This window comes from Capsicum annuum, chromosome 3 (genome assembly GCF_002878395.1).
Source record: "Capsicum annuum cultivar UCD-10X-F1 chromosome 3, UCD10Xv1.1, whole genome shotgun sequence".
Taxonomy (NCBI): domain Eukaryota; kingdom Viridiplantae; phylum Streptophyta; class Magnoliopsida; order Solanales; family Solanaceae; genus Capsicum; species Capsicum annuum.
In genome coordinates, this window is record NC_061113.1 from 222,004,159 (window position 1) to 222,016,316 (window position 12,158).

The window sequence follows — 12,158 nt, forward strand, 5'->3', positions numbered from 1 at the left end:
CAGTGACACCATAATATTCTATTGTTAAAGACATGCCTAGAAGAGATATTAGACCTCCTAAAAAATATGTTGAAGTTGATTTGGTTGCTTATGTATTGAATATAGCAGAGGGTATTGATTTCGATGAAGATCCTTCTTCTTACTCAGATATAGTTAGTTGTGATGATTTCGACTGATGGATGATTGCTATGCAGGAGAAGATGGAATCACTTCATAGGAATAACACATGGGATCTAGTGAGATTGCTTAAAGATAAGAAAGTTATCCGTTGTAAGTGGGTATTTAAAACTAAAGAAGGAACATCGAGAGTTGAAGATGCTAGGTACAAAGCAAGACTAGTTACTAAAGGTTACAGTCAGGTTCCAGGTGTTGACTTCACAAATGCGTTTTCTCCAGTTGTAAAACATAGTTTGATTCGAGCCTTGCTTGGTATTGTGGCTATGCATGATCTTGAGCTTGAGCAGTTGGATGTCAAAACTACATTCTTACATGAAGAACTTGAGGAGGACATCTATATACAGTAATCAGAGGGTTTTGTAGTCTTAGGAAAGGAGGACTACGTATGCTTGCTAAAAAAGTCTCTTTATGGCTTAAAACAGTCTCCCAGGTAGTGGTATAAGAGGTTTGACTCTTTTATGACCTCTCATATATTTCAAAGGAGTAGTTATGATAGCTGTGTCTACTTCAAGAAGGTACGTGATGGTTCATTCGTGTATGTTCTTTTGTATGTTGATGATATATTGATTGCAACAAAGGATATGAGAGAAATAATAAAAGTCAAAGCCCAACTCATCAAGGAATTTGAGATGAAGGATCTAGGAGAAACAAAGAAGATTCTTGGCATGGAATTTATGAGGGATAGAGAGAAGTGTCAGTTATACTTGAGTCAAAAAAAGTATATTGAGAAAGTGCTTCACAAGTTCAATATGCAAAATGCCAAACCTATAACTACTCCATTGGCAGCTCACTTCAAATTCTCGTCCACTTTATCTCCAAAGATAGATGATGAGCATGACTATATATCTTGAGTTTCATACTCTAGTGCCGTTGGGTCTCTTATGTATGCGATGGTGTGTTCCCGACCAGATTAATCTTATGCCGTTAGTGCAGTAAGCAGATACATGGCAAATCTTAACAAAGAACATTGGAAAATAGTTCAGTGGATTTTCAGATACTTGCATGGATTTTCTGATGTTTATTTGCAGTTTGGGTGAAATAGAGATAAAGTAATCGGGTATGTTGATTTTGATTTTGTAGGAGATCATGATAAAAAGAGGTCCCTTACAGGCTATGTTTTCACCATTGGTGGTTGTGCTATCAGTTGGAAAGCTACCTTACAGACTACGGTAGCTTTGTCAACTGCTGAGGTAGAGTACATGGCTATTACAGAGGCTTTCAAGGAAGCTATTTGGTTAAGGGGTCTATTTGGTGAACTTAGCAAAGACTTACAGATTACTATGGTATTTTGCGACAGTCATAGTGCTATCTTCCATACGAAAGATCAGATGTTTCACGAGAAGACAAAGCACAACGATGTTCGATATCTTTTTGTGTGTGAAATTATTGCTCATGGTGATATTGTGGTGAGCAAGATTACTCATGATAATTTTGCTGATATAATGACCAAGACACTACTAAGTGTCAAGTTTGATCATTGCTTGGACTTGGTTAGTGTTAGTTGTTAAGATGTGCCCTTAGGGGCTTTTTGTGGAAGAGGTGGAGAGTTTGTGTTGAAATGGATTTGAGTTATGAATTAGAATTCGTGTCAAGGTAGAGATTGTTAGAGTTGTGACCTAAATTTTATTGATTTGGCCTAGAAAATTTTACGGTGCGACCCATGTTTGTGATTTTTAATGGGGTCTGTGGTGGTAGCGTAGGGATCGGGCCGATCCCAATAGGGTGCAGGAGCGAAGTCCCCATGGTATGGACCTTTATGTTTTTAGGCCTAGGACTTAGTTGTAGATGCGTATTATATAAGTGCATTTAGTGGGTTGTTTTGGGTATTTAGAAAAATATGTCATTGAGACAATTCGTCTCCATGTTGTACTCTCTCTCTGCTCGTGGTTTTTCCCGCAAGGGTTTCCACGTAAATCTATGTGTTCTTGTTTTTATTTTTGTTTGTGGTTTGCTTAATATGTCCGAATCATAACATAAAAGATAGAAGGGAAGGATGTTTATGAAAGTATCCGTATGAAGGAAATTTGGGTTGCTTGACATGTCTTTTCGCCGATAAGTATTAATTGGGGCTTGTCTTGATGACAATTTAAGTTACTGTATTATAATTCGTATGGAACAAGATTAGATATTGAGGGGATGGAGAGGAATTTGATGAGTAAATTTGTCATTTAATAAGCTACTGTATGTGTTAAAAATTTTTGTATTACTAATTCATAGAATGCTAGCGATGTTAGTTTATTTTGATTATTGTACTAGTTTATATGTATTTATATTTTGTGTTTGTTATACTGTTATCAGTCCTAAGCTGGGGGTCTATCGAAAACAACCTCTCTACTTCACCTGAGGTAGTGGTATGTCTGCGTACACTCTACCCTCCTTAGACCCCATTATGTGGGAATACACTGGGTATTTTGTTGTTGTACTAATACATAGAATAGGGTGGTACTAATAATACAACACAATACACACAAGAATGTATAATTAATACGAACATTAGTTATACATAGATTTAAAAAATGTACCAAAAAAGGTACTAGTAATACACAAGAACAATTCAAGTATGTATTATTTTCTTTAATACACTCCATCAAACAACCCGTAAGTTTTATAACTCATAGATATTATATTAGTAACTTAAACAAAGCCCAAATTAATAACAATGATAACATAAATATTCAATTAAACACTAGGACTAACATCGATACTGGATATCTATTCTTTAACTTTACATAAATACATAGCCTAAATTATTATTCTATTTAATATTTAGTCATGTAACTAATACTTACTAAACTTATTTTAGTATGACTAAATAGTTTTAAATTATGATTATTTTTATTATAACTTATTAATCTAAAATATTTATTTTATATGATTTTATTATTATTGTTGTTGAATATTTTATTGTCATCATCCATTTCATATTTTATGTTATTTTTTATTTTTATAAAAATATCTAAAAATAGTTGTATCTTACAAGGACTAAGAAATATTTGAAGCACAAGTCAATTATAATATGTTTGTACAAAGACTTTATCAGGAAAAAATCCAAGAAAATAAAAAAATTTGAAACAATCAAGGTTGAAAAATTTGAATTTTATTGGTTTGATTTGATTTATAAATTTAAAAATCCAACACAAAGAATTTGATTTGATATTTAAAAAACTCGAACAAACCCCGATCATGTACATCCATAATCCTCCATTATATTATCAATTTATATATATCCTTAATGTTATACTATCAATTCATAAATGTATTTAAAGTTATAATATTGCTCAAATTTACCCTTCCAATGTTAATTCCACCCACTTTAGCCAAAATATATGTCAATTTATCAGGGGTTTTGGGCTGTAGGTGACAAAAGAGTTTTAAAATGATATGTAGGTGACACAAGTCTTAATAATTGAGTAGAGGTGACAATTACTTTATTATGGATTAAGAAAGTTAGGTAAGTTTGAGAATAGCCCAGAAGTTTTTAAATTTACACTTTGATCTAAATGTTTACCTAATATAATGGAAAACAGAGGGAAAAAAACATCTTTCTCTCTCTTCTCATCTATTGTTGTTTTCTCTCTCTTTTCAATTTTTGTTGCTCATTGTTGTAGCTGCTTTATTCATCATCTTCTGATTCATTATCATCATTTTCTACTTTGTTATCATCTTCATCTTCTTCTTGTTGACCATTGTTGTTATTGTTGTTGTTATTGCTACTGTTGCTATTTGACCAATTTCTTAGGTCAAAATTTATTTCATACATCACTTTCCACTTTGGCATTACTTCATAGGAGACTTTGGTAAGTCAAATTATGATTTTTAGTTGAATTTGTCATCTGGGTAACTGCTATTGTGCTATTTTTTCAACAACAGATAGCACGCGAACATGAATGCAACATAAGAGCCATCTGTTTAAACAGATATGTTTCAATGAAAGACTTATATGTTGGATTCATTTTTATGGTTCTATAGTGCTGTAACATGAATTGAACAGATGGGTCATCTGTTGCAGCATATGGCCCATTTGTTGCAACAGATTAGTAACCTGTTGCAACAGAACCTGAACTTGATTCCAACAGACGTGTTGTCTGTTGCAACTGTAGACACCTAATTTTGTCCCTCCCCGATGTCGTTTTTACCCATTTTTATTTTTATCCTACCGTGTACCCTCACCCATGTTATTATACCCTCACAAAATACAAAAAAAATAAAAATAAATAACAAAATCCCTAACAAAACCTATCCTAACTAATTCTATCTTATCCTAACAACCTACCCAATCAAAATAAACCACACCACCCCATACCCTACCCCTACCCCCACCTCACCACCCCATACCCTACCCCTTACCCCTACCCACGTGTACACAAAAAAAGGCTCATATACGGAAACCATTGGGAGAAAAAAAAAGAAGCTTCATCTTCTTCACAGAGAAGATATACAACACATCTCAAATTTTTCTTTTCTGCTCCAAAAACCGAACCTCTCATCACCATTAACACACAACATACACAAGCATAACTAGAATACCTCACTCACAGAATACACTAAAAAATAGCAATCATCCTCACGATGGGTTGAAATTCTCATACACAAAAGGAACACAAAAAGGGGAATGGCTTTCCTTTTTGCTTCGGCTTCACCATTATTCACGCCATATACACCATATGCACACAGTGAGATGGGAGAATAGAGTAGATTGAGAGTGGGTAGCAGAGAGAATTATTAGCGAGAGAGAGATAGAGAGATCTGCGAGGAAGAGAGAGATTCGAGGTCGAGTGGGTCACAGTTTCATCACCGTTCAGCTAGAGGTAAGTTTTTCCGGTGACCGAAGCTCTGGTTATCGGAAGCCGCGATGTTGCTCCGATTTTGTCACTACCCATTTAAGCTTAAGTTGAAATTTTTCGATGACCGGAGCTCTGGTTATCGGAAGCCGCGACATTGCTCCGATTTCGTCCCTCCACTTCGGTTGAACTGTCGCCAGAAAACTGGTCAGAACCCCCTTCCTCATTGTCGTCGTGAAACCGTCGCTAAACATCGAGAAACAGTGAGGATCGTTGGAATTTTGGTCCGTCTCTTTCTGTCTTGTCTGAGCTCACCAGAGCTCAAGCTACGTCGGTTAGATCTTCTGTCGTATTGATCGGGGTTTTGGGTTCGTCTATTCTCACACTGTTCGGGTAGTACATTCTTGATACCGAGTGGATTTTGCTATTGTGGAGTTTTTCGTTCGAGGATTCCTGTCCCGGGTTTTTTTATTATCCTACAAGAAACGTTCTATCGAAAGGTCCAATTCTACTCTTTTCCTCTTCTATTTTATTGTTTACTATGCTTCAGTGTTTGGATTAAGCTTCGGGTGTTGTTTGATACTTGTTGGTGATGAATGCATGTTGTCTTGATTGGCGATAGGTTATTATTTGGATATTTACTTGTTGTTTAATTTTGTTGAAAAGTGAGTGTTGGGTCGTTGAAATAGAAATGGTGAATTGTGAAAATTTAGTATAAAAATGAAAATTGGGGCGGAATTGAGAATTTGATAAAATGGTGAATTTGGATTGATTAAAGACTTGTGGTTTAAGTTGGTTTAAATATAAGTATGCTTGAAATGCATTAGTACCATGATAAGGCCGCCAAAAGCGTAGGCAAACGTAGGCCGGGTAGGCAAATTTAGGAATAACAATTTGTTGGAGTGTTTTGAATATGTGCTTGAATGATACTTTCTACTTTATTGCACGAAAAGTTTAAATTGTACTCATTTGGCCGGGGAATGCCCCGAAGGATTTGTATTGATTTATCCGGGGAATTCCCCGAAGTACCTTATACTTGGAAGATGTTCGTGGTGAAGGCCCGAGGCGTTGGGTGAGGCGGTGGAGCGTAGACTAGATTTATATTTCCGCATTATTTATTTTTGGACTGTATAATTGGACTGGATTTTACATTTTGGATTGTTTTGTTTTTGTTTGATTGTTTTACGTGCTTTTGTGTGGTTTATACATTTCGTAATGCCAAAATAATTGATACACTCTACCCAAGCGACCGTGGTTGAACCACGGTATCGAGGGGTACCTAACACCTTCCCCTCGGTCAACAGAATTCCTTAGCCAGAATCTCTATTCACAAACCAGTTTAAGAGTCAAATGGTTTCGAAAAGGATTTTCCAAAGGTGACTTGGCACACCGGATTATGCCAAGTGGCGACTCTGAATAAATAATCCTTTTCCGAAAAAAATTTTCATTTCTTTTCACTCAAATAATAAAACTCTTTCGGACTTAAAATATACATTTTTTGGAGTACATAAAAAAGGAATGTGACAGCTTCTAGCGACTCTGCTGGGGATGTCAAAAAGTTTTCAGGATTCGAGCTATTTTTGGAGTCGTATCGGCTTTGTTTGGCATTACGAGTGTATAAGCTTGTTTGTGATTTTGTTTGGGTTATTGTTTGCACTTTTGTGTGTTTTTCGTGCTCTTTGTTTATAGTATTTATCCTCTATGTTACTGCTTTATATCTGTCATCATGAGTCCACCCCCCGACCTTCTTTCTGCAACAAGTCCGTAGTACACATGTTGTACACAACCTCTAGTTGAGTCACCCTTATTTTAGGGGGGGAGCCGTCGGTGTTATGGAGTAGGTGGAAAGCAAAGCAGCCACTATCGACCATACGCTCCCCCGAACAGCCTTGTTAGTGAACCACAACGTAGGTCAGCCTTTAGGTCATGCTTATATGCATCATACGGAGACTTAGCGGGACCCACATGGCCCTTTGTAGGAGACTCACCTCTAAAGCATCCCTACGTGCTAACTATCGCATTTTTAAGGGTAACGTGATCATTTGACGGACTGATTTTTCAAATTAAAAAAAAAAATAAAAATTTTAGGAGTAAGATGCATAGGCAAAAACGAAAAAGAAAAAAAAAATAGAAAAAGTGAGTCGAAAAGAATGAAAAAAAAAAGAAGAGGAATTTCGTAGTTTATTTTAGAATTCTTTATAGCTTTTGTTCTTCACAATCCAAAAACTCAAAAAGATTTTTTTTACGTTTTACATTTATCTTCTCAAAATACGGTAAAAGCAAAAAAAAAAAAGTTTTGTTTGCCTTTTCTACTTATTTGTCAAAAAAAAAAAAAAAATACCAAAAAGATTTTTTCCTTCATAATTGGTGGTGTCAGTCTTAGTTGAAAATAAAAAAAAAAGTTTTTATTCGTTTGTTTTTTATTGTGTCTCTTAAGTTAGGGTCAATTTAGTAGTTAATCGTTAATTGTCCAATCTGGACGAACTACGCACCCCTGATTCTCCTCTTTCGGGAGTGAGATACGTAGGCAGCCTATTGTTGGTTCGCGAATCTTATTTAAAAAATCCAAAAAAATAAAATAAAATTTCTTCACTTTTCATCTAGAGTAGGTGTTTCATACATGTCTTGAAAACAAAAAAAAATTCTTAATAGTCGTAGGTTTTATTTTTGGTTGATCTTATTCCAAAAAAATTCAAAATAAGATTTTCTTCACTCTTTATTTAGAGTAGGTATTTCATATACATCTTCAAGAGAAAGCTACAAAAAGATTTTCCTTTAATAGTTTCAAGTTTCATTTTCATATGAAATTCAAAATTGAAAACCCCAAAAGATTTTTCTTTGGTAATCATCGATTTCGTTTTGTATAGGTATTTTAAAAGTAAAAAATGCAAAAGATGTTCGTCAATTCTTTTGATAAATTGTTATTTTCTTCTTAACGTTTCAAGAAAAAGAATGAAAAAAGAGTTTAATTGGCCATTTTGGCAAGACTGTCCGAACTACGCAAGATCTGATTCATGTACAACATGATACGTAGGCAACCCACTTTTTGGTTTGATCTAATCATTTTGTTTCATTGTTTTTCATTATTTTTCCTCTTTTAAAGGAAAAATAAAAGCCATAAGGAATGATAAAATAAAGGTAGATATGGAGAGAAAAGAAAAGAGCAGAGATGGATACGAAAAAAAATGTAATAATAATAATATAATAATAATAATAATAATAAGTGTAGATAAAAAATAAGTGTAGACAAAAATCAGGATGATGTTAAAATGACCTCGCTACCCTCAAAAGCTGGTAGAAATGAACATGAATTTAGGACAATTTTACCAATGTGATTCCTATGCTTGTTGTGTGCCCTAATCCTAACGGATGTCGTCTTCGATGAGCATGTTCTTTCAGATAACAGTGGTAGGTTTGCAGCACTCTGGCTAGTCACCCATACTTTACTTGATCCAAAGCAAAGCTCGCCATGGCTAGCAGGGAGATTGAAAATTCGCTTATTGACCCGGATCAGGATCACAGGGAAGAAAGTTCTGAACACAATGATGAGGTAGTAAGGCTCAGGCAACAATTGATAGATTTACACCGGGCATGGGCCAGCGGAATGCCTCCTCCTCCGCTCTCTGAAGGTCTTGGGAATATCTCTAATTGTCCACCGCTCTCTCAGGCGCAATTCTCTATTCCTACTGAGTCACCTGAGCACGCGCCAGGGTTCACTCCGCGATATTATTATCCTGGCAGTTCTGGTGTGCCCTTGACAGCTCCTTAATCAAGACCCGCTGCTCAGCCAGTGCCACTGATCACACCGGTATTCGTGGCTCCGCCACCACATAAAACTCCCATATATGTTGCGCGTCCCATAATGAGGCTTCCCAGGTCTGCCAGTGAGCCAGTACTGAAGGTTTCAGATGGCCAGTATTATGCCCCGGAGCCTACTTTGCAAATGAATGAACCGTATGGGTACACTCAGCCGCCTGCATTTCCATTTCATACGGAGAAACTTGTCTGAGTAGAGGAACAAGATATCATAGCCCGGAAACTGAAGAGTTTAGAGCAGGCTATGAGAAATTTGCAAGGGATCGAAGATTATAGGAGTATTTCCTATAAAGATCTTTGCATGTTCCCAGACATCAACCTTCCCCTCGGTTTTAAGATGCCTAAGTTCGAGAAGTATGCAGGACACGGTGATCCCATGGCATACTTAAGACGTTATTGCAACCAGTTGAGGGTCGCAGGAGGAAAGAAAGAACTGCTCATGGCCTTCTTTGGCGAGAGTCTTTCTGATCTGGCTTCAGAATGGTTTATCGATCGAGATATCGATAAATGGAACAGCTGGGATGATTTGGATTCTGAATTTGTTCAACATTTTTAGTACAACATCGACCTGATTCCGGACAAAAAATCCTTGGTCAACATGAAGAAAAAGAGCACTGAAGGTTTTAGGGAATACGCGATAAGGTGGCGTGAACAGGTCGCCAGGGTAAAGCGTCCAATGAAAGAAAGTAAGTTGGTAGAAGTTTTCATTCAGGTGCAGGATGAGACCTATTTTCAACATTTACTTCCGGCAATGGGAAAGTCTTTTATGGAAGTCCTCAAAATGTGGGAGATGATAGAGGATGGAATTAAGACCGGACGAATAGTGAGTTTTGCCGCATTAAAAGCCACCACACAAGTGATTCAAGGTGGATCTGGAATATTTGGAGGTAAAAAGAAGAAAGAGGACGTGGCGACTGTTGTAGCTGGAACCCATTCCTATCCCAAAAGACTACCTCGCCCCTATCCCCAATCCCAAGCTCAAGTCTACACCCAAGCTCCATATATTCCTCCCCACCATTAATACCCTTCATAAAACCCTTTATATTCCATTCCACCACCCCCGTACCCAGTATATAGCGCGCAACCATATGCCCAAACCTCTTCTTACCCATAATGGCGCGTGCAAGCTCCACAAAATTGCCCATTCGCTCCACCAAATTACCAAAACCCCTCCAGTCCCAATTTTCAGCCTAGGACCGAGTATAAGAAGGAGAAGGTGGTCAAAAATCAATTCACACCTCTTGGGGAGTCATATGCTAGCTTGTTTGATAGGTTGAGAAAGTTAAAGGTTTTGAACCCAATTCAAGGAAGGCTTTCAAATCCACCGCCGAGGAATCTCGATTATTCTTTAAGGTGTGCGTACTGTTCTGATATGCCAGGCCATGACATTGAGAATGCTGGCATTTAAAGAGAGCTGTCCATGATTTAATTGACACAAATCAGATGCTGGTCCAGGCCCCAGAGGGTCCAAACATTAACCAGAATCCGCTGCCAACCCATGCTGAAGCCAATATATTAGAATTGATATATGATGGGAAAGAGTCATCAAGGGGTTATAAGCCTATTGTCAAGATACAGACCATTGAGGAGAAATCGGTAAATATAGCAGAGTCTTTGAAAGCAATGTTATTGAACCAGGAAGGAATGAGAGAAGATAAAACCCAAGAAAGCACAAAGAAATCCCTGATAACAGTACAAGGCGCCAAAAGGTATGTTGATTCAAGTCAGGATAAACCTAAGTTGACGGTGGTGGGAGCTCTGAGTCAGCCCATCTTGACGGTAAAAGGAGCACTGGCAGCACCTATTGTCCTCAAACCGGTGACCCAACCTCCGATAGTTGATATGAAAAGGGTTCTCTGGAATTATGGGCAGATTGTGATGACTTATCATGGGAAAAAAGTCATGGAAGATGTAGATGAGGTAAGAGGTTTGACTAGGTCAGGAAGATGCTTCATGCCTGAAAGCTTAAGAAAGTCCAAGCCAATGACGAGTGGACCGTCATCTATCAAAAATCCTATCACCGAAGAAGAAGCCGAAGAATTTTTGAAAAAGATGAAATTGCCAGAGTATTCAATATTAGACCAGCTGAAGAAAACCCCTGCTCAAATTTCCCTTTTATCTTTGCTGTTACACTCCAAGGAGCATCGTGATATTTTACTGAAGGTATTAAATGAAGCATATGTTCCTAGGGAGATTACAATCAACCAACTTGAGAAAATGGTTGGAAAAATCTTTGAGGTCAATCGGATCAGCTTTTTTGACGATGAATTGCCTGTTGAAGGTATAGGGCATAACCGGGGCCTTTACATTATAGTGAAGTGTGAAGATTTCTACGTCACGCATGTTATGATTGATGGAGGTTCAGGTGCAAATATTTTCCCTATTTCTACTTTGTAAAAGTTGAATATTGGTGCTGACAGGATCAGGCCCAACAATGTATGTGTTAGGGCTTTCGATGGTGCAAAATCAAATTCCATTGGTGAAATAGAACTAATGTTAATCATAGGGCTTGTGGAGTTCGTCATAGAGTTTCAAGTATTGAATATAGATTCCTCTTATAATCTGTTTTTGGGAAGGCCGTGGATCCACAAGCCAAATGATTAAATTTGAGCATGACAGGAAAGAAGTAGTTATTCATGGTGAAGGAGATCTGTCAGCCTATAAAGATTCTCCCTTATCTCTTATTGAAGCAAATAACATAGAGGAGACATTCATTTGTTAAATTTTTAATACAGTGCCAGTGAATCGTATCCTTGAATGACAGGCTATATTGGGACCGCAATTGTCTTCTGCTTCTATCATGATGGTGAGTGAACTTTGGAAATACGGATTTGAGCCAGGAAAGGGTTTGGGAGCGTCTCTGCACGGTATAGTTCATCCCATATGTCCGAGTGAGAACGTGGGCACGTTTGGTCTGGGATTTAAGCCTACAGCTGAAGATCTGAAGAAAGCCAAGGGAAGGAAAAAGGAAATATGGTCACTCCCTAGCCCAATGCCACTACTCAGTGAATCATTTGTTAAGAGCGGTGTCGCGAAGCATGTGGAATTTGAAGTTGAATTGGTTGATGACTTCCAGAACCTTTTTATTGAAGTTGATATGGTCGAAGCAGGAAAAGGTACCAGTATGGAAGACGTGCAATTCATAGGTCCAGTTGTCCAGCTTAATAATTGGGAATTCACTCCTCTCCCCGTCAGGAGGGAGTTTTGATAGTTTATTTTGTTTTTCTTTTTGTTTATCCAAGTTATTTTAGGGTTGTAAGTTGGATTTTAGTTTGTTTATATTATGTTGGCATCTATGTTTAAACCCTCCTATCTTTTATTTAATGAAATGCAATGTCCCTTTTGTTTCGTGTCTAATATATTTTATTTTTCTTTTCTTACACA